This window comes from Eulemur rufifrons, chromosome 16, assembly GCF_041146395.1.
Source record: "Eulemur rufifrons isolate Redbay chromosome 16, OSU_ERuf_1, whole genome shotgun sequence".
NCBI classification, from domain to species: domain Eukaryota; kingdom Metazoa; phylum Chordata; class Mammalia; order Primates; family Lemuridae; genus Eulemur; species Eulemur rufifrons.
In genome coordinates, this window is record NC_090998.1 from 62,036,443 (window position 1) to 62,057,482 (window position 21,040).

Here is a 21,040-nt window from a genome sequence, read left to right on the forward strand (position 1 = left end):
TATCTTTTTGAGTTGCACTAAAAATTTATAGATTTTTTATTTTAAAGAAAGTTTAATTCTAAAGAATAAATTAAGAAAAATATGTAACAGTATGGTCATTATCACCTGCTTCCAAATGAGAGAGAACCTCATCAAAATTCAAATTTGCTTAAATAATTATAATTGATACAGACTGATTCTACTTAACAAATTTCTGCTTTTAATATACCTGTAAAGAAAGAGAAAGCCAGGCACTCTTTCTGTTTGCTTCATTTATTGGCTTTGACCATAGTTGATGCACAGAGAGGTTAAGTATCTTATCCAAGGCCACACAGCTAGTAAACAATTAATTACTAATAAAACATTTGGGGAACCTCTTTATGCCTGTCCTGTCCTCAGCACTGGGAATGCAGAAGTGAATAAAATAGAAGAGAATAAAAAGTATTGGGGGTTTACAGTTTTAGATGCGTGGCCTGGAAATTTTTCACTGGAAGGGTGACTGCAGAGGGTAAATAAGGAATTACTGAAAAAGAGCGTCCTCTGCTATCCGAAATGAATGAAAATTTCTAGATATAAAGCTCTTTAGGGAAAAACTATTTGGTAATAAATTAGCGTGTGTTGATGATCGAATATCAAATATTAACATTAACCACAGTGTTGGTGCTGGATATTTTCTGTTTGTCCTTCCAGATCACCTGTCCACTGTTCTCCACTCTCCTCTGTGCCCCAGGGACTTGAGAGTATGTGCTACTTTAGTGAGCTGCCTTGTTCTTTGGTTTCTGGTCTGGCTTGGCCAAAGGGAGCCTCAACAAGAGCTAAAGGCAGGGAGAAGAGAGCGGTCAGGTCTTTATTTCTTTGCTGCCTCTCTGAGGGGTCACCATAGCCTGGGTGCTTCCTTCTACCAAAGATTGTGACTTTGATCAGGTGGCTTCCTCCATGGGACTCTATCTTTTTGTGTTGGGTTAACTATTTCTTTCCTATACCCTTCGGGATTAGAATGGTAATGACATCTTCTTGGTACTAGCGTGTAGGTACTGCACTGTCCCTTGTAATTTCCCTAGACCCCATGCACTCCTTTGGAAAGGGTCCCATCATTAAACTTTCTACAGATTGCCTAATTTGAGTTTGCTTCCCATTTCCTAATGTGACCCTGACTGATGCAGTTGACATATTAGCTGCATGACTCCCAAATCTTCACTGTGATGATTTTGAATTTGTTCGTCGCCATAAATTCCTCCAAACCAATGAACATGTGTACTTATTAGATATCTAATACACTCAATGCTTGCATTTTCCCTCCATTCTATCCCTTTTTAAAATGAAACTATTTATAATTGACTCTGAAATCCCTTTAAATTTAACCTTCTTTACCCTCAGAGTGGTTTGGGCAACATCCCAGGACGCTATGGTTGGACATTGCTGGGGCAAGGATGTGCTCAAATAAGTGGTCATTTGCAAAAGAAGCAATGCTTTTACTTCCAGGAAACAATTTTAGGAAATGCCAGGAAGTTGGAGAGAAATTATTTCTGAAAAGTAAGACTAATGGAATTTTTAAAGCAACAATCAAATGTGTTTTTTTTTTTTTCCCTTAAATACCATTAAAGGGTAAAAATTTTGAGAAAGTCATTTAAAGTATTTGAATAACGTCAGGGGAATTACAGATCATAAATAGCATATAAAATTAGAGGCAGTATAATTCAGAGGTTAAGCATAGGGACTCTGGAGGCAGAATACTTGGGTTTGAATCTCTACTCTGCCACTTACTTGCTGGAGGACCTTGGGCATGTTTCTTATCGATACTATACCTTAACTTCCTCATCTATACAATAGGGTTAACTTACCTCGAAGGATTGTTCTGATGAACAAACAAATGAATATATCAAAAGCAATTAGAGCAGTGCTTGACATATAATAAGCAGCAGGAAAAATAGATCTGAAAAAGACATTTTAAAGCCCAGTACAAATGAAATAATGAAAACTTATACTGCTACAGAAATTAGAATGTTTTATAATAGCATTTGAAAAAGTTTTCTGAGGACTGCTTAGTGTTGACGATTTATTTTTATTATAATATTATTTAAATATGTAAAAACATTAAGCTATGTTTTTATATAGCATATGCTTATGGTTCCTACATGATAATAAAACTAATGCAAAGATACAAAACTATAAAACCGATAAAATATAAATTAGAGACACTAATTTAATATGATAGATGATATTTGGCTGACGAACAATTGTCATTTGTTATATGACTACTAACTATTATAGCATAGAATCCTTTGAGTTTGGCATGACTATAATATAATAAATTTTATGATGACTCAGTTTTACCACCTTTTAAAAAAGTTGTGCTATAAGAAAATCTTTGTACAGCCTGTTATGATGTCATTTTGTCTTGACTTGGCACAGATTCATCATTTCTTTTTTCCTAGATGCCATTAAAACATCATTTAGATATTAAGTCAATTTCTGTTCTTTTCTCACTAAGCAGTTACAAAGCAGCACTCCTTGTTGACAGTATAATCATAAATGCAAATACTAACACAAACTGAAAAATCGAATGCTAGTATTCAGTTTTAAGATTGTGCAAATGATCCACAATCTCTTTTTTAATTATATTAACATCAAAGAAAACAGATGACATTAAAAAAGAATATACAGAGAACTCTTAGACTCCTGAAATAACTTCCAAGGGTCAGTTTGAGAAACAATAATTGACAGTATAAAATTTTCCCCTCAGAGACTATAACTATTCTTTAAACTCATTTTATTAAAATTTTTATGAAAATATATCTGACAGAGTAATGAAGATATGATGAGGCAGGCGAAAAAATGCATCCTTTGAAGAATAAAAAATCTGTAAAATGGATTTCTGGGAAAGAATGTTATTGCATATGGATATCTTATAGCTAATGTGATTTTCTAAATTATCATACGAAATTTATTACCACTAGTATATTACTATAATAATTTAAAAATGAGATCTATATATTAGTGTGTGTGTGTGTGTGTGTGTGTGTGTGTGTGTATTAGGGGAGGACAATTGCCATAATTCTTAAGAATTAGGAAAAAAACTTACTAAAGTTCTGATTTATCTTGTTCAATTCTGATCCATGTTATTGCATTTCTACAGTAAATTGAGAGTAAACTCAAATTTTAGTAAAATGAAAGTGTGGCACTATCTTTCGAACATTTAGCAAGATATTTAAAGTCTTGATTTTTCATTAGGATTATTGCAGACTTTATTTACCTAAGTGGAAAAACTGAAAAAATAAAAATTTGATCAGAAAATTAGACTTTTAACTGATTTTTTTAGTTTTTTTGCTGGATGGACCCTACCATCAAGAGCAATATTCCTAACAACCTCCAATAAAAAAATTAAACATACAATAAAACAAAGCAGCAGCAGCTTCAATATCAATGTCATCAACAGCACTAGTGGCAGCAGCTAACTAAAATTTATTGAATTATTGCCAAATGACAGGTACCTTGTTCACTGCTCTGTCTCAATTTTCTCCTTTAATCTTCACAATAACCCTGTGATTAGGTACAATTACTACCCTCATTTTTCAGGTAAATGAGTAGGGTAGCTTGCCTGAGGTCACACGACTAGTGAATGACATAGCTGGAATTTGAACCTTGGCAATCTGACTACTCAGCCTGTTTTTGTGTCTCTAGGCTGAGATGTTTTCTAAAATAGTTCAATGATTGTACCACAATATACAAGTAAAAGAATTTTTTTCTATCCCATTAATAACTCCTTTTTTGGTATGGACTTCTTATGAGGTTAGTAGCTTAAATCATAAACAAGGCTTCTATACATTAGTGTTTAGACTGAACTACTAAAAACATCATTGTTGATAAAGTATATAAAATGGCATTCATTTCTCCTATTTACTAAATTTACAGTAACTGAGGATACTGATTCTTTTTTTTTTTTTGAGACAGAGTCTCACTCTGTTGCCCGGGCTAGAGTGAGTGCCGTGGCGTCAGTCTAGCTCACAGCAACCTCAAACTCCTGGGCTCAAGCGATCCTACTGCCTCAGCCTCCCGAGTAGCTGGGACTACAGGCATGCGCCACCATGCCCGGCTAATTTTTTGTATATATATATTTTAGTTGTCCATATAATTTCTTTCTATTTTTAGTAGAGACGGGGTCTCACTCTTGCTCAGGCTGGTCTTGAACTCCTGACCTCGAGCGATCCACCCGCCTCGGCCTCCCAGAGTGCTAGGATTACAGGCGTGAGCCACCGCGCCCGGCCGATACTGATTCTTAATAAAAAGAGAGCTGCCCCATACATTTGGCAAATCAAAGTTACACTGAAAATTAAAATGAATCAATTGTTACCTCATAAATCTATTCTAATATTTTGTTAAAAATTTACATTTAAAAAAATTAACTTTGGACCTTGAGCTGTGTGGTAAATTCTTCCTTTGCCTGAAGCTGGGGCCTAATTGAAATATTTATTAAGCAGCAGCATTGCAATGTTGGATGCCAAAAGCAAACATGGAATGCATGTATTTCAGATAGTCCAGCAAAGAAGAATTTTCAACAAGATCAACCGTACAACTAAATAAGGTGGCATTGAAAGCACTGAATATATCAACAAAGTAATTTTGAGTTGTCTTGAATTCAGGGATGAAAATAAACAGGTGGAACATCATAGTTCTCTTCTGGCGAATATGTATTTTTAAACAAATGGAATGAAAAGAAAAAAAAAAAAAACCAAATGAACCAAAACACTATGTTCTTACTTAGGTTTTAAAAGCCAAGATCATTTTAACACTTTTTATTTACTACTGTGTGAGTCTGTTGATTCTACTTCAGATCCCTGCTTAAATTCCCAGCACAAAAAAAAAGAAGGGCAAGACATGAATGCCATATTAAAAACATCATATTAATATATTTTTCTGTTTATAAAAGTAAACTGTGATCCTCATTAAAAAATTCCAACAAGACAGAAATATACTACTTGTTTATCATTTAATTTTTTTATTGATACATAATAGATGTACATATTTTTGGAATACGTGGGATAATTTAATATATTCATATAATTTGCAAAGATCAGTTCAGTGTAATTGGGAGATGCATCACCTTACATATTTGTCTTTTCCTTGTGCTAGAAACATTTGAATTATTCTCTTCCAGCTACTCTGAAATGTACAATATATTACTTTAAATGATAATCACCCTACTGATCTATAGTACACTAGGTGTTATTTCTTCTATCTGCATATTTGTACCAATCAACCTCTCTTCTTCCCTCCCACACCCCTCCCCTTCCGGGCCTCAAGTAACCACCAATTTACTCTCTATTTTCATGAGATTCACTTTTTTTAGTTCCCATATATGAATGAAACATATATTTGTCTTTCTGTGTTTGGCTTATTTCACTTAACATAATGGCCTCCAGTTCTAATCATGTTGATGCAAATGACAGGATTTCATTTTTTTTTTTCTTTTTAGAGCTGGATAATATTGCATTGTGTATATATATACTACATTTTCTTTATCCATTCATCCATTGATAGCACTTAGGTTGATTCCATATTTTGGCTGTTGCGCATAGTGCTGCAATAAACATGGGAATGCAGATATCTCTTTGACTAATGATTTCCTTTCTTTTGGATATATACCCAGTGGATCATATGGAAGTTCTATTTTCAGTTTTCTAAGGAATCTTCATACTCTTTTCCATAGTGGCAATACTAATTTACATCCCCACCAACAGTGAATGAGGGTTCCCCTTGCTCCACATCCTCACCAGCATGCATTATTCTCCATCTTTTCAATATAAGCCATTTTAACTGGGATGAGATGATGTCTCATTGTGGTTTTGATATGCATATCTCTGATAATTAGTGATGTTGAACATTTTTTCATATACCTAGTAGTCATTTGTATGTCTTCTTTTTAGAAATGTCTATTCAGATCTTTTGCCCATTTTTAACTGGATTATTTGTTTTTTTGCTATTGAGTTGTTTGGGCTCCTTATATATCCTGCTTATTAATCCCTTGTCAGATAGATAGTGTGCAAGTATTTTCTCCCATTCTGTGGGTTGTCTCTTCACATTGTTTTCTTTGCTGTGCTGAAGCTTTTTAGCTTGATGTAATCCTATTTGTCTATTTTTGCTTTGGTTGCCTATGCTTTTGAGGTCTTACACAAAAATCTTTGCTCAGACCAATGTCCTGGAGCAGAAAACTTATTAGTTAAAGGGCAAAAATGTCCTGTAATTCAATTTTAGTTTGTTAAATCTCTTATAGAATCTTCTTCTGCATATAATAATATCAACAGACTACATACTGCATTTGTACTTTTATGTACATATTGTGTTTATGTGAATATACATATTGAATACATATGTATATATATTTTCTTTTTACAAAAATGGTGTTATATATATGCTGCTTTGCAATTTTTCTTTTCATTGTAACAGTATATGTTGGACACCTTTCAGTGACATTACATGTTTTCCTTCAGTGGCTGCACACTCTTCCTTTGTACCATAATTTGTTTAACTAATATTATTGATAATATTGGGGATGTTTCTAGTTTTCTCTCATCACTGGAAGCTGCAATAAATATATTTGTATGTATTTAATTAGATAGAACTTGGTGACTATATCAGACCATGTTATGTTTTATTGACAAGCAAACCTAAAGTCTCAGGTTCTTGAAACAACAAAAATGCATTTCCTGTTTATGTGAAGCACTCTGCAGGTTTAGATGACTTTTCAGAGTAGTTGCTCTCCATGTGTTGGCTCAGCATTACAGGATGCTTTGATCTTATGACTCATTCATATCAACAAGTACTTTTATGATCACTGTGACAGGAGAAGAGTGAGCCAAAAAGTCAGGCACTGGCAATTAAATCCTTCTTTTGGAAGATCACTTTTGCTATCACATTATTGACCTAAGGAAATAAGATGGTTCTGCCTTACATCATGGAATCATGCATTGCAGTTGTTCTGTGTCTGTAGTTGGGGAGATCCGAATTCTAGCAAACAAGAGGAAATGACTACCACAGTGGCTGACTCACTGATTGTGGACAATGAGAGAGGAATCCAAGATACCAAAGAGTTTTTGAGTTTAAGTAAGTGAGCACAAAATATCATTAATTAGATTCTGGGGTTCATCTGGGAATGATCAGTTAACTAAGACAGGACACAGATGGGGGGAAGAGATGAGATCAGAAATTATACCTGCTCCTGGGCTGTGAGAATTGCCTGAGCAACTGCTGTGGACAGGGAATTTCAGTCTGGAGAAACAAATGTAGTATTAAAGAGGATTGGTCACAGGGTAGGCAAATAGTTGGCAGCAATAAAAAGGTGAATATAAAGTCCCATTATCTCAACAGGTAGATGGCTATTAGGACTTCAAAATAAAAGTTTGTGACACTTAGAATTTCAGTGTTATAATTGGCCTTGGAGGGTGATTGATGCCAGGATGGGATTCAGAATAAGAAATGCAGTATCTCTGAGGGTATAAGACTGCTCCATTGGTTCTCAAAATTTATGTGTACTTTCTAATTCTAGAAAAGATAAAACAAGTGAGTATTATTTTAAAATTTTTCTTTGGAAAATTGAAAACATTATATAGTTATTGTCCATATCCCTAGGGGTACTTTCACACTGAGGATCTGTTTGAATACAGCTGTTTATTATCCTAAATGTCCTCTTCTATATTTAAATGCTAAAGAGATCTTGAAACTAATAAAGTAAAATGCTACAGAGGTACTTGTCTCTTCCCTACCCTTCAGCTATTACCGTATACTCTTCACAGATAACGTGACTTCTTGACTCACTTTTTTTTTGTTTATAATATAAGGAAAAGATTTTAAAACATTTATTGATTTAGAATTAAGACCTTTAATTGATTAATTATCCTCTTTAATTAGACAGCTTTGTTGAGATATAATTCACATAGCATAAAATTCACCATTTTTGATATTGGCCATCCTAGTGGCATTTCCTTATAGCCCATTTACTTATTAACCCACTCTTATTTGGCTTTCATTCTGTACCAAAATCAGCTATCATTATGATCACCAATGACGAGCATGTCTCTAATCTAAGGACATTTTCAGTTTGTACCTTACTTGGTCTTTTAGCAGATTTGGTACTATTGACCCTCCTTCTTGAGATTTTTTATTTCCATAGTTTCAGGTCCTGAAAATGCTCCCGGTTTTCCTCTTTTCCTCTGGTTATCATTTTCTGCCTCGTTGCAGGTTGTTCTTTTCTATAAGTTAACAAGTTGTGGAGTGCCTCAAGGCTTGCTCACAGGCTTTCTCCTTTTCTCAGTCTACATTTTATTTTAATATCCACTTAAATTTCTATCTGTAAACAGATGTCTCTCAAATTTTCATTTCCAGCCCAGATAATTCCCCTGTACTACAAACATGTTTATCCAGTTGATAATTTGGTATTTCCCAAAGGCAACTTAATATTAATATGTCTAAGAATAAACACAAACACATAATCTCTCTCCTTTCCCCCATCACGGCCCTCTCCCATCATTCCATGTTTGAAATGACATTCTCCTTCATCCAGTTAGATGAGCCAGAATTCGAGGCATCATTCGTGGCTCGTTTGTCTTCCTTTACTTCCTATGCCCAATCCTCAGCAAGTCTTCCAAATCTTACCTACTAAATATCTCTTAAAAATGTTTATTTTTGTTTTCTCATATCAATGTCTTTACCCAAGCTCAAACTAGCATCACCTACACTCTGAATTTATGTAGGATTTCATAATCGGTCTACCTTTAGCCACTCTGTCTTTCTGCAGTTTATTACTCATATTGTAACCCTACAGTCAGAATGATCGACCCTCATCCTCTGCTTATAAATAGTCAACAGTTTCCTATTGCTCTTAGAACTGAGTAAAAACTTGTGACCATGACATACAAGGCCATTAGTAGAATGATTACAATCTACATTTGTATTATAAATTTATACCACAATATGCCCTAGTCCTCCAATATGGCCTTGTACTTACCATGCTCCCTCCTGCCCCGGATTTTGTGGATGCTGTTACCTCTCTTGGTAATACTCTTCCCTCCCTTTTTCCCCCTCCTTAATGTCAATACATCCTTCAGATGTCTGCTCAAGGATTCTTTTACCAAGGACGCTTTCCCTAATCCCTGACTTTGTCTTTTCATTGTATGATGCCACATACCTCTCCTTCAAAGCACTTGGCAGTTATTATTGCATCTATTTGTTCAATGTCTGCCTTGTTCACAGTATAATTTAAAAGACAGGAACTGTGTCTGTTTTTGCTTGTTATTATATACAAAGTGCCTAGCAGTGCATTGTCAGTACTCAATAATTTTTGGCAGGATCAATCAATAAGGCAAGAAATGGTTTAGGGCAAGGGGATTTTGCCAGTTTCTATCTGAGGTGTCAGTAATTCAGAGAGATAGAAGAATGTTTTAAAAAGGACATGGATGATGGCATCAACTGCTAGCCACAGGGGAAGAGAGAGGGATTCCAAAAATACAACTGGTTTTGGTAAATAGGAAATTCATGGGAGAATTTGAGAGGGGAGTGATAGTCATGGTAGCCAGAGTCTAAGGAGTTAAGAAGAGAGGAAGAGAAGTACCAAGAATAGACTATTTTTTTCAAGAGCACTTTCTCAATGTCCACTTGAGTGCACTTAAATGTAGAGGCAAAAATATGCCATGAAAAGAGAAAAAAATCAAAGAGGTCACTCTCAGGACAAAAAAAGAAAGACTATTGACTGGGGAGGAAGCCATGTACAGAGAAACATGGATAGTGAATTACAGCAGGTATAGAAACACTGGCAACAGCAAAGTAGGGCAGACTGGGAGAGGCTTAAAATAGAATTTTAATCACCTAATGGGTGGGAAGGTTCTGGAAGGACAGTACGTAGTGCCAGGTGTGGAGAAAACCCTGGAACCTTAATGTATGGCACAGGTCACAGAAACAATTGGATTTGGTGAGGTCCCATATGAAGGGAAAGAAGCCTTGAGTGACAGAATAGGTATTATTATGTAGAGTTAAAGTGAAAGCACTCCAAGGTCTGACTGTTTAGGTTTATGTTGTTGCTCAGTGAATAGCTCTGTGACTTTGAGTAAGAGCCCCAAGGCTCTTTGCATCTCAGTTTCCACTTCTGTAAAATCATTATTCTTAAAATTTAAAAGTAAGCAAGTGCTTACCACGTGTAGTCATTTATGCTACCATCTTTATGCACATAATAATATATAATTCTCACATTGACCCTAGATGCAAATTCTATTTTTATAGGGTTTCTTGGAAGATTAATGAGCTAATACATGTAAAATATTAGTCAACTATCTGGTACATGATACACGTTCAATAAATGTATACGGTTGTTACATTTCTATCGTAGACAACAATAAAGATCCTTTAAGAAAGCAGTATTTAGAGTGTCTGACAGGTAGCTGGCACCAGAGTCATTGATCAGGAGGCAGGGCTGGAGGAGGAAGAGATTCTCAGGAAAGGCAGGACTCGAGTCTCAGAAGTACATGTAAATAAATAACTATAATACATTGTCGGTATGCTTTGGGGAACTTCCCAATGCCCTTTAGGGATTAAGGCACTATTTTCCTAATTTCTGAGAGTGCTGATAGCTTATGGATCTTAACTGGGTCTCTCTATGAAAATTGCTCTCAGGTGGAAAGAACCACCTATCTCAATGGGGCAGCTAACCTGCAGTGTGTGGTACATGCAAGAGTAGTGGTGGTGGCATAAAAAGCTTGGTCCCCTTGTCCCAATTATGGGAAAGCTCTACAGGGCCACCCCAACTCCAGAAATCTCCATGAGATTGGCTGAGGTCTTTGTTGTGACTGCCTTGCAGCTCAGTTTCTCCCTTTGTCCAATCCTAACTTCCTTTACTCCTCACATATTTTGATCACACAACCTTCTCACTAAACTTTATGCATGAAAATCTTCATCTCAGAATCTATTTCCTGGGAAAGCCTACTTAAGACATTTTGGTTACGAATGGCCCAAGGAAGTAAAGTTAACAGTGGGATTCTGGGAGCTGGGCCCCTTGCTAGCAATTGGGATTCCATCCTTGGTGACCAGGGGGTGGGGGGAACTGAGAGTCACTTGTGTGTCTTGGGAGTGCAAGTGTTAAAACTTTCACAGGTGGTAAACCTGGGTGGAATACTCTCTCAAGAGAATGCTCGACTGGGTGTCATATCTCAGGCTTTTCAGAAGTTGTGCTTATATGGCAAATAGAATCATGGCTCAGTGCCATTGAGGCACTAGAGAAAGAATACGAAAAACTCAGGTGGATAAATTTCCAATTGAAGGTGATTACTTCAATTACTAATTGAAGTGTGAAAGTCAGAGGAAATACCTTTTGGCAGCATATAAAGACTTATCTTCTGCAGCAGGGGAGCAGAAAAAGCTAGTATTAAAAGTAGAGCTCTGGAGAGAATTTTTAGCTCCAGCAAGTCTACTATGCCAAAGTTAGGACTCTGGCTGGAAAAGAGTGGGACCCTGAGACTTGGGATTGGGACATCTGAGTTGATGCACGTTAAAATCTTGAAACCCCAGATTCTCCTGAACCCTGTGGTCCTGCAGAAGTGGCTCACTTTTCTCTCTTAGGGGCTATTTCCTCTTCTCCTGTCTCCTGCCCCCAGCTCCAATAGAAAATTATGTAGAAGCTTCCGCCCATGCAATGTGTTAAACTCTCCTCTCCTCCCCCATCAATCCTCACTTCCTGAGGGCCTCCAAATTGATAACTAGGATCAACTTACAACATAGTTCATCTGGGGAAGTACTGGGTCCACTAAGGGAGGAAGGAGCTACATTCCAAAGGAGCGACAGGGACTAGGCACATGACTGTCAATAGACAGAAGGGCATACATGCTAGGAAAGCAGGGCAAGAACATTTAAGGTTTTATTATATGGGAGCACCCTCTTGTGATACTGGATTTTATACCTTGGCAAGAACCTAGGGAGATGATGCTAACTCACTGCTACCTTAGAAAAGGTGATGGTCAACACTAAATGAAGTAGAAATGTGGCAGACCATGGACGTAGAGATCAAAAGGTTTAGAGGAGTGAGTATATTATAGGGAATGGCACTAGATAGGGCAGGAAAACACAGCAGCTGACTTTGTTTGCAGAAGGGTCTTTGTGTTTATCAAAGTGACAAGAACTGTGCTGGTGAGAAGGGTACCCATGCCTTTGAGAAGCCCATAGGCAGTTCTCCTCTTTAGGCCAGGAGATGCTGACAGTAGGAGATGCTGTTACAGTCTTACTGAAAGCATTTGGCATGAGAAAAATGCCAAACTATAATAATAGAGGTTAGGTGGTATCACTTAACTGCCAGATGCAAGATAGGATTAATTGCCATAATGAGCAACAAGTTTGTGGAATGGCAACCATGGGATCAAGACTCTTGAAGAGCTATGGAGAGGATTAATAGAACAGCGTATCCTCAGGGGCAAGACAGGTGGACGTCCGACAAGGGTATTTCCTGGTATGTACAATCAAGGATGGATGATCAGGAGGCAGAGGGTAGCTGCCCCAATAAAAAGTCAGTTTCTGAACCTGATCCAATTTGCATACCTGCAACCTCTTGACTGAAGGAGAGTCTGGGTCCTCCACAAGAAAGGACACTATACACGATGGCAAGCATATCCAGCAGATTCTTCCAATTCATTCCTAAACAGACCTCTGGCCATCTATTTGGGTAACTCTACACTGGGGAAAGTTTCGAGGGTCACTGAATTGTTAAACATATGTCTGAGTTGACATTGATCTTCATGGACCTGAAGAATTATCCTGAGACCTTGTTAGGGAGCAGGTAATAAATAAAAGGGTGGCTCAGATTCAGCTCACGATGAATCCACTATGTTCACAAACCCACTTGCTAGTCATTCTCCTGGTACTTAAATATATAACTACAATGCACATATTAATACTTAGAAATTGACAGAAGCCACACATTGGTTCCTTGAGCTGTCATGAGAAAGTCCACCCAGAAGCCTATGAAATTGGACCTCCACCCTGGCCAAGTAGTAAGTACTGCAGAATTGGGGAAGGGGACCGCCGAGATCAAGGCCATTCTCTTTTAAAGACCTAAAAGATCCAGAGGCTATGGTCCCCATTATGTCTTCATTTACTTCATGAACCTGGGCCCTACAAAAATCAGATGGATCCTGGAAGTGGCTGTGAATTACTGTGAATCCAGCCATGAAGTAGCTCCGACTACTGTTGCTTTGCCAGATGTAGTATATCAGCAAATTAACTCAAATCCAGGTGTGCAGTATCTGGCCATAGATCTAATGCATATGTTCTATTCCATCCCTTGGGAATGGAATAGAAGTCTTATAACCTCTCTGTACTTGAATTTACTCATCTGTAAACTGGAGAGAATGATAGGACCTACTTTAGAGAGTCATTGTGAATATTAAGTTAATTAATGTGTGTGAAGCACTTAAAACAGTGCTGTGCACCTTAGTTAGCATTATATAAGTATTAGCTGTTATTATTTTTTATGGGGAAATATGGTCACCACACCATCATATTATCTCTCCATAAAAATAATTTATATATTATCTATATATTACATTATTTCTGTGGGGAAGAGTAATGACGAACAAATGCATAAATATATTTTTGCTTCCTTGCTTACTGTCTATTCTTCCTATTAGAATATAAGCTCCTGGAGGGTGGGGACTGTATCCCAGCATTTAGAATTTGTGGCTAGCACATAGCAGGCTCTTATATTAATAGAATATATGTGATTGTGTGATTGTGTGTGTGTGTGTGTGTGTGTGTGTGTGTGTGGCAGGGATATATCTCTTTATTTGTATAGATTTACCTGCTTTACTTGTTCATTGGTATCCTGGAAAAACTCTGGGTCTGCAGTGGAAGCAGAAACAAATACTCAAAAAAATCTTTAGCCTAAGTGTGAGATAGAAAGATTTTGCTGCTTTTATAAAGCCATATTTTTACCTCCAAAAATTAGACATGAGGTTGGGGGAAGGGAATGGTTGCATGCAGAAGCAGCTGGAGAGAGGAAGCTGTGAAGGGAGTGGAGTTATAAAGATAGGAAGAGGACAAAAGGGCTCCCCCATGGTTGCCGAGGACCTGGGAACCTAGAGAAAGGGACACCGGGTGCAGCTTTCCTCAAGCATGAATCACCTGTGGGCATCTACCATCCAGCCATCCTGAAAGCCCCTGAGAGAGGATGGGGGGGGGTAGAGGTGCATATGATGGGTTGTAGAGGTCTGTTCAAGGTGAAAGTGGATAGAATACAATAGCAGATGCATAGTCACTGTTACTGAACATGACCACCTACCAAGTCCCAGGATTGTAGAAGCATTTGCTTGATAATCATTACAATGACTCTATTTTGCAGACAACAACAACAAAAAAAAAAATGCAAGGATCAGGCCAATTTTGTAATATACACAAGGCTATAAACCCAGCCAGAATTATGTTTTGGATTAAAACTCAGCTGTTTTAATCCCAAAATTAGATCCTAACCACCACATTATGCTACTTCATTGGGCTCTTGGTCTTGGTTTTCTGAGTGGTGCTTTCTCTGGTTGGACAGGGATTATTTCTATGGAAATGTGGCTATAGTGGCTAGCAGTTCAAATCTCAGGATCCAAAAGGTGGGCTCCTCTTCGATCTAAGCTGAACTTGATCTCAAAGTGCCCTAATTGGTGGAGGAGGAGTAACGGTCTCTTGGGGTATGGAACCTGTGTTTATTGATTGTCCATCATCTGTTGTGCTAGGTTCCTTGTGTATTTTATCTTCTCACAACAAGTCTATGAGTTGGATAGTATTATAATCATTTTGGAGAGAGGGTGGAAAAATGAGACTCAGGAAGGTGAGCTAGTTGTCTAACATCCCATAGCTAGTAAATGTTGGAGTTGAGTCAAGCTTGGGTCTGTCTTACGGCAGAATTGTGAAAGTGTCAATAACTGTGGTCAGCTTTCCTGGTTCTGGGAGGCTCTGTTCAGTTTGAAGCACATCTCAGCCAGAGGTGGAGGGCCCAGGACTGTGTTTAATCACATGTCTACCAACCATAGTCTGTAGAATATACAACATATCTCTTACATTCACTTACCCCTATTTTTAAAACATATATGGTTGCTTTTATTGTTAATGAGATATAAATTTACTTAACATCTTTAATAAATTCATAGTTGTCTTTTGTTATTTTAAGGCAACATATTCGGAAAGTATATCCATGGGTTGAAGGCAGTATTGTGGAATGGTTATGAGTCCAGATTCCGGAGATAGAATATTTGTGTTTGAATTCTGGCTTTGCTGCTTACTGTCTAGCCGTGTGACCTAGTGCAAGTTATTTCAATTTTTCAGGGTTCAGTGTCTTTGCCTGTAAAAGGAAGATAATAATGCCATCAATTTCATAAGCTATTCTGAGGATTAAATAAATCAATCTATGCAAGTTGCTTAGATAGCACTTGGCCCAGAGTAAACATTTTAAGTTTTAATTATTATTATTGGTCTTCTACAGGGAATTTAAGAAACTTTCTTAAGAGAGGCCATACTTGAAGTTAGTAAGAACTTCTGCATTCAAATCCAATTCCATTCCTTAGGAGCTGTGATTTTAGAACGTTATTTAAACTTTCTATGTATTTTTTTATATGGTGGTTTTAATGGTTAAAATGAGATTATATATATAAAGGACTAAACACAGTGCTTGAAAATCCTGAGTGCTCAACACAAGATAGGGATGAGAAATATGATTATCAGTTTAATCATTAGTCATGATGGAAAATTTACTTAAATGATGTCATGTTTCAAAAATATTCACCTAATGAAATGTGTGACAAGAATGAAAACAGCAAAACCACCTCAATTTTTCAGCAAGTTTTATGGGCCTGTTTCTGTGTTAGACAATATTATGCATTAAAAAATGGTGAAGTCTCTGAATAAAATGAGCTTGCCATTTAATTTGGGAGATGAGTCACCCACAAAGGGGGTAGATAAAGTTTGTAAAGCACTCTGTACCCTGACTGTCACAAAGTGGGAGCTCAATCACTGAGAACTGATATTATTTTATTATTTATAAAAAAGTACATAACAAAGAGCTAGACAGCATAATACTAACAGTTCAAATATAAAGCCATGTGTAATAAGGGGCTAATTAGGAGGTAGAGATAAGCTTAAAATAGCAAAATGAATTTACTCTACAGTTGATTGTCACTGTTCATGGTAGTTATGTTCTACAAAGTTGCCACAAGCACTGAATCAGGGAATACTGAAGCTAATTGCTTCGGCAATTAAGCATTGCTCCTAGGGGAAATACAGGGTTAGGTTCCTGTGATCCTCTGGTTATAACATTTTTGTCAAGTGATTAATGCATAACCTTCTTCTAAGTGCGTTTCTGTTTAAAGACGCCTTATTTAATACATATTGTAGATTCATTAACATTGCACTCATGGCCAACAGCACTATAACTCATGTCTGGGTGAAGCTTATCGAACTCACATATTTTCTCTGTAAGGCACATCACAGCCTCTATGTACTCAGGATCACTAGATAGAACTTCAGCACTCTGCTTACGAGCCATTTTAAACAGCAAAATCACCAACAAAAGCACAAAAATGCTAAAACATGGCATTACATAGATCATGAAAAGGATACTTTTTTACAATATGAGAGCTGAAACGAGACAACAGTGTTACTTTGTTTGATCTCAGCTAGGAATGTGCCATTGTACACATTTCTGTGAATGACCTCAGAAGTATAGTGAGCATTGATTTTGGGGTTTAGCCAGTAGGTGAATAATGAGGATCAACTACGTATTGTAAACCTGGAGGGCTTCATAGGAGAGGTGAGTTTTGAGATAGGCCTTGATGGATGAGTAAGTGAAGATGGGAATGATGGGTGGGGGAGAGATGTCAGCCCCTAATGGGTTCTATTCTCATCAATCACACTCTTACCTTCCTGACCACAAATCAGAACCCAAATCTTTGCGCTTTATGATTTACTGCTTATTAAAGAAGCAATTTAATAATCAAACAGGGAGGCATCTAATTTACAGAATAAAGTATTATTAGGCCTCTCTCCATATCTAAGGTAAATTTCTTTTGTCTGTGAATAAAAACAGTCTGGAGATTTCATGTTTGGAGATAGATATCAGTTTAAAAACCAGGGTCCAATCTGCAACTAAATCTATAAAACAGGACAGATTATTGTCATTATTTTGTTGTCGTACATCTATATTAGGCATACTAGAGATAGAAAATTGGGGGGACAACCAAGGAGAGCCTTTTAATGTTCCCTACTCCCCAAATTAGCTCATGTTGTTTTTGATTGTCTTTATTAAGTGGAAAAAAATGATTTCCCCTTAATCCATAATTCAAACATTACTTCTCAAAAGTGATAAAAATAGCATGTAGGTATTAGTCAAAGATTTGTTTTTTCAAGATTTGGCTGAAAACCAAACTAAAACTTTCATGTGCTCCAATAAATCCAGTGTTTTTCGTAGGTTGCTATTTCTAATCCATGTTGCCATGGAAATGGACTTTACATCAGCAAAAAGGGGATGAGATACTGAGTGATTTATACCCACCGTTTGATATTGTAAGTGTTTCACCGCTGCTCTTTTCCTTTTCTGTAGAAAGTGTATAAGGATATTTTTCTTGTAGGACTCCCAGACCTTTAGATAAAGGAGCTCTAGGAATACAACCTCTAAGGGGTGAAGCCACAGCCAGTACCTCCCTAATAAGACATGGGGGACAGGACCTGCAGCAGTAATAAGACAGCAAACCTAGAAATCATGGTAGTTGGCTGCTCTGCTGAAAATGGTTTAATGGAAATGAGAGGTTTACGAGGCATTTACAATATATCCTGCAATGCCGGGTTGGGGTAGAAAACATTTAAAAATTAATATGAGAATTAAATAGCTCAAGAATGACTTTGTTTTCCCCTCTGTAGGATAATTCTTCCTTTGACAAATCCAAGAGCCTCTGGACTCAGTTGGAAAGATCAGTGGTTTGGTTCTAATCACTTGGCATAGAAGAAGCTGGCGCTACTGATGAGTCCACCCTGTGGCCTGTGATCTGTGGCTATTATTGGTGATGCTTTCACATTAATGGAGATAATTTATTAATCAAAGGTCAGCTCTGAAAAGATCAACTACATACATGGCTCCTGCCAATTTTCTTTTTCTCTTGGGCTAGATTCCCCATGGCCTGGAAGGCAGAAATCCCTTCTTCCTGTAGTTGGAAGATTGACAGACACTGAAAGTTTGTCCAAGTACTCAGAACTTTTAGCATCCAACTGGTAGCAAGTATTGTCACTTTAAAAATGTAGTTAAAATAAAACTTATTAACAGTGGAGGCCCATATGGGCCCATATAGTTTGATTTCAACTTTTAAAAACACATTGTTTTTCAAATTGCTGGAAAGTATTTGAATGAATTCACTCTGTTAACCTGTGTTCAGGTGTTATGGGAAACTGGTAACAAGCTCAGTATTTTACAGAAATTAATCTCTTTTCTTTATCCCTCAAGCTAGTGTTGTGGGTGTGAGCCATTCTTACAACTCTAGGGTGTTTATGCAAAGGAAGAATGATTCAGACTGGCTGTAGTCATTGTGCTAAGATTTATTCATCTTAATGAATAAATGCTTTCCTACTTTTGTTTATCCAGTTCCTCTACTTTCACTTTTTCCCTCTCTGTGTTTCCCATTTCAAATGGAAAAAATTCTAGTACATTTTAACAAAATTCTTTTCACTTATTAAGACTTTAAAAATATATATATTTTAACTCCCCTCTCTAGCATGGTAGTTCTTTGACATTCAGGAGTTTATTCTGTTTTTTTTTTAAAACCCTATATTGCTATAGTACTGGGTTCTTAGCACTTATCAAGCATTTAAATAAGAATTTGATAAAGATTTCATAATTCCAGCATGCTAGTGAATAAACATTCAATGAAAGGCAAAATGAAAAGCCCCAATTTTAAAAAGTGAGTTTTCTCTTGCTGTGATTCAAATGTTTGCTTTAAAAGCACTTAAGAAGTTCCTGCAGAATCTCCTACTCTCCCTTTTTAACAAATCCTGCTTGCTCCTCCTACACGAAAGGTTGATGTTACCACCAGAGTTCAAATAAAATGGTATGGTACAAGTTAGTACAGGCCTTATGCCTCTAAGTTCTTTTTGTGTTGGTAAGTGGGTGGAATACATATCCAGTCTTTTCACACAAAGAATTCTAAATACTCTGAATATTTGAGTGTAAGAATCAAGGTAATCACACACCTCCCCACTCTCCCCAACACCCTCCCTTCTGATGTTAAGGCTCATGCCAGAAACAGAAGGCTGAGTGGAGACTGATTTCTCTCCTTTTCAGTGTATATTCTCTTACAACTGTACCGTAATTTGATTAATGTAAAATGAGAAGAATAATTACGTTATAGCCTTGTTATAACATCTTCACCAGGAGGCCATGTAGAGGGATAGTATAACAGGCAGCAGTTTTATAATATAGTACCTGGTCAGGTATATATGTTATGTCATCTAATTATTATAAGAGTGAAAGAAGTTTTGTTTTGTGTTTTTTTTTGTTTTTGAAATCTTCATTTAATAAATGGTGAAGAAACTGCGCTTCACACTGGTAAAGCAACTTTTCCAAGGGCATAGAACTAGTTATAAGGGAACCTTGAGGTTGGAATCCATGTTTATCTGAGTCCCAAACCATACCTGTAAAGTGGGGAAGCTGCTGTAGGTAAAATGCTGCGGTATTGATGTCTTCACTGTAATTAAACAGAAAACCCTTTGGGAAGGGCTCCAAAATTAATCTGTTACATTTCACATTTTTTTTTTTTTCTGGAGAAAGAGTGTTCAGCCTCCAAGAATCAATTGAATCAAGTAATGTTCTTAATTCTGAAACATAACCTTATGTTCTCTTATGTAACAATGTTTCCAATTCAGACTTCTATTAATTACAGACATATGAATCCACTAGTTGATAAATCTACTCAGATGCCTCCCGGACACCTCAAACTCAATACAAGTAAGTTGCTGAATATAGTAGCTGAGGGCCACCTACCAGCTGTGTGAGTGAGCAGCTTCTAGCTTGCTGTGCCTCTGTTTCCTCACCAGTAAACTGGGGAATGTACAGCATCTATCTCACACACTTTCTATGAGGCTTTGGGAAACTAATATCCATCTCTCTCTCTTTCTCTTTCTGCCTCTCTTTCTCTGTCTCTCTCTGTCACTGTACCTATTATCTATCTGTCTACCATGCCTGAAACAGTGGCAGGAACAAAGCTATTGTTATATAATTTTTTGCTTTATTGTCTCTCAAATGGCCTTATTACTTTCCTCCCAGTGCTAGACTTTTTCCTGTGTTCCTTGTGTGAACTGCACCAGTATGCAGTTGTCCGTCCGGTGGTCCAAGCCAGAGGATGGGGGCTCAGCTTTTATTCCTTTTCCCCCCTTCACCCTTAATCCAATTGATTACCAAGCTTTGTTGATTTTAGCATTAAATATTTCTCAAACCATTTACTTCTCTTCCTCTCCACAATCACTCCTCTAGTTGGAGACACAATCTCTTTTACCTTGACTACTTGAATAGCCTTCTTGATGGTCTCTCCCCTTCGATATTCCCCCACTCCCAGTTGCATCCTTGTAGTCAGGGTGCTTTGAAAGACACAAGTCTGACTGTGCACCTCCTCAGCTGTTACAGTTTCCTAGTGTTTCTTAAGGTAAATGACAAAACTTTTAATAAGGTTCTACTGACCGACTTCCTCACCAGAGTCATCTCTTATCACTCTTTGGTCTTTGAGCTCGTCAGAAGGCCTTTCTTTTACTTTCTTGTAGGCTTCATACTCCCGGCTGCAGGGTTTTCTCACTTGCTGTTCCCTATGCCAGAATGTTCTCCCACCTCTTCCCATAGTTAATTCCTATTCATTCTTCAGCACTCAGCTCAAATGTCTCTACCTTGACCCCATGACGATATGTGCTAGAATGTAAGCTCTATGAAAGCGGTCTTGTCACTACTACGTACTCACCACCCAGCAGAGTGCCTTGCACATAGTTGACATTCAATAAATATTTATTGAATGACTTTCTT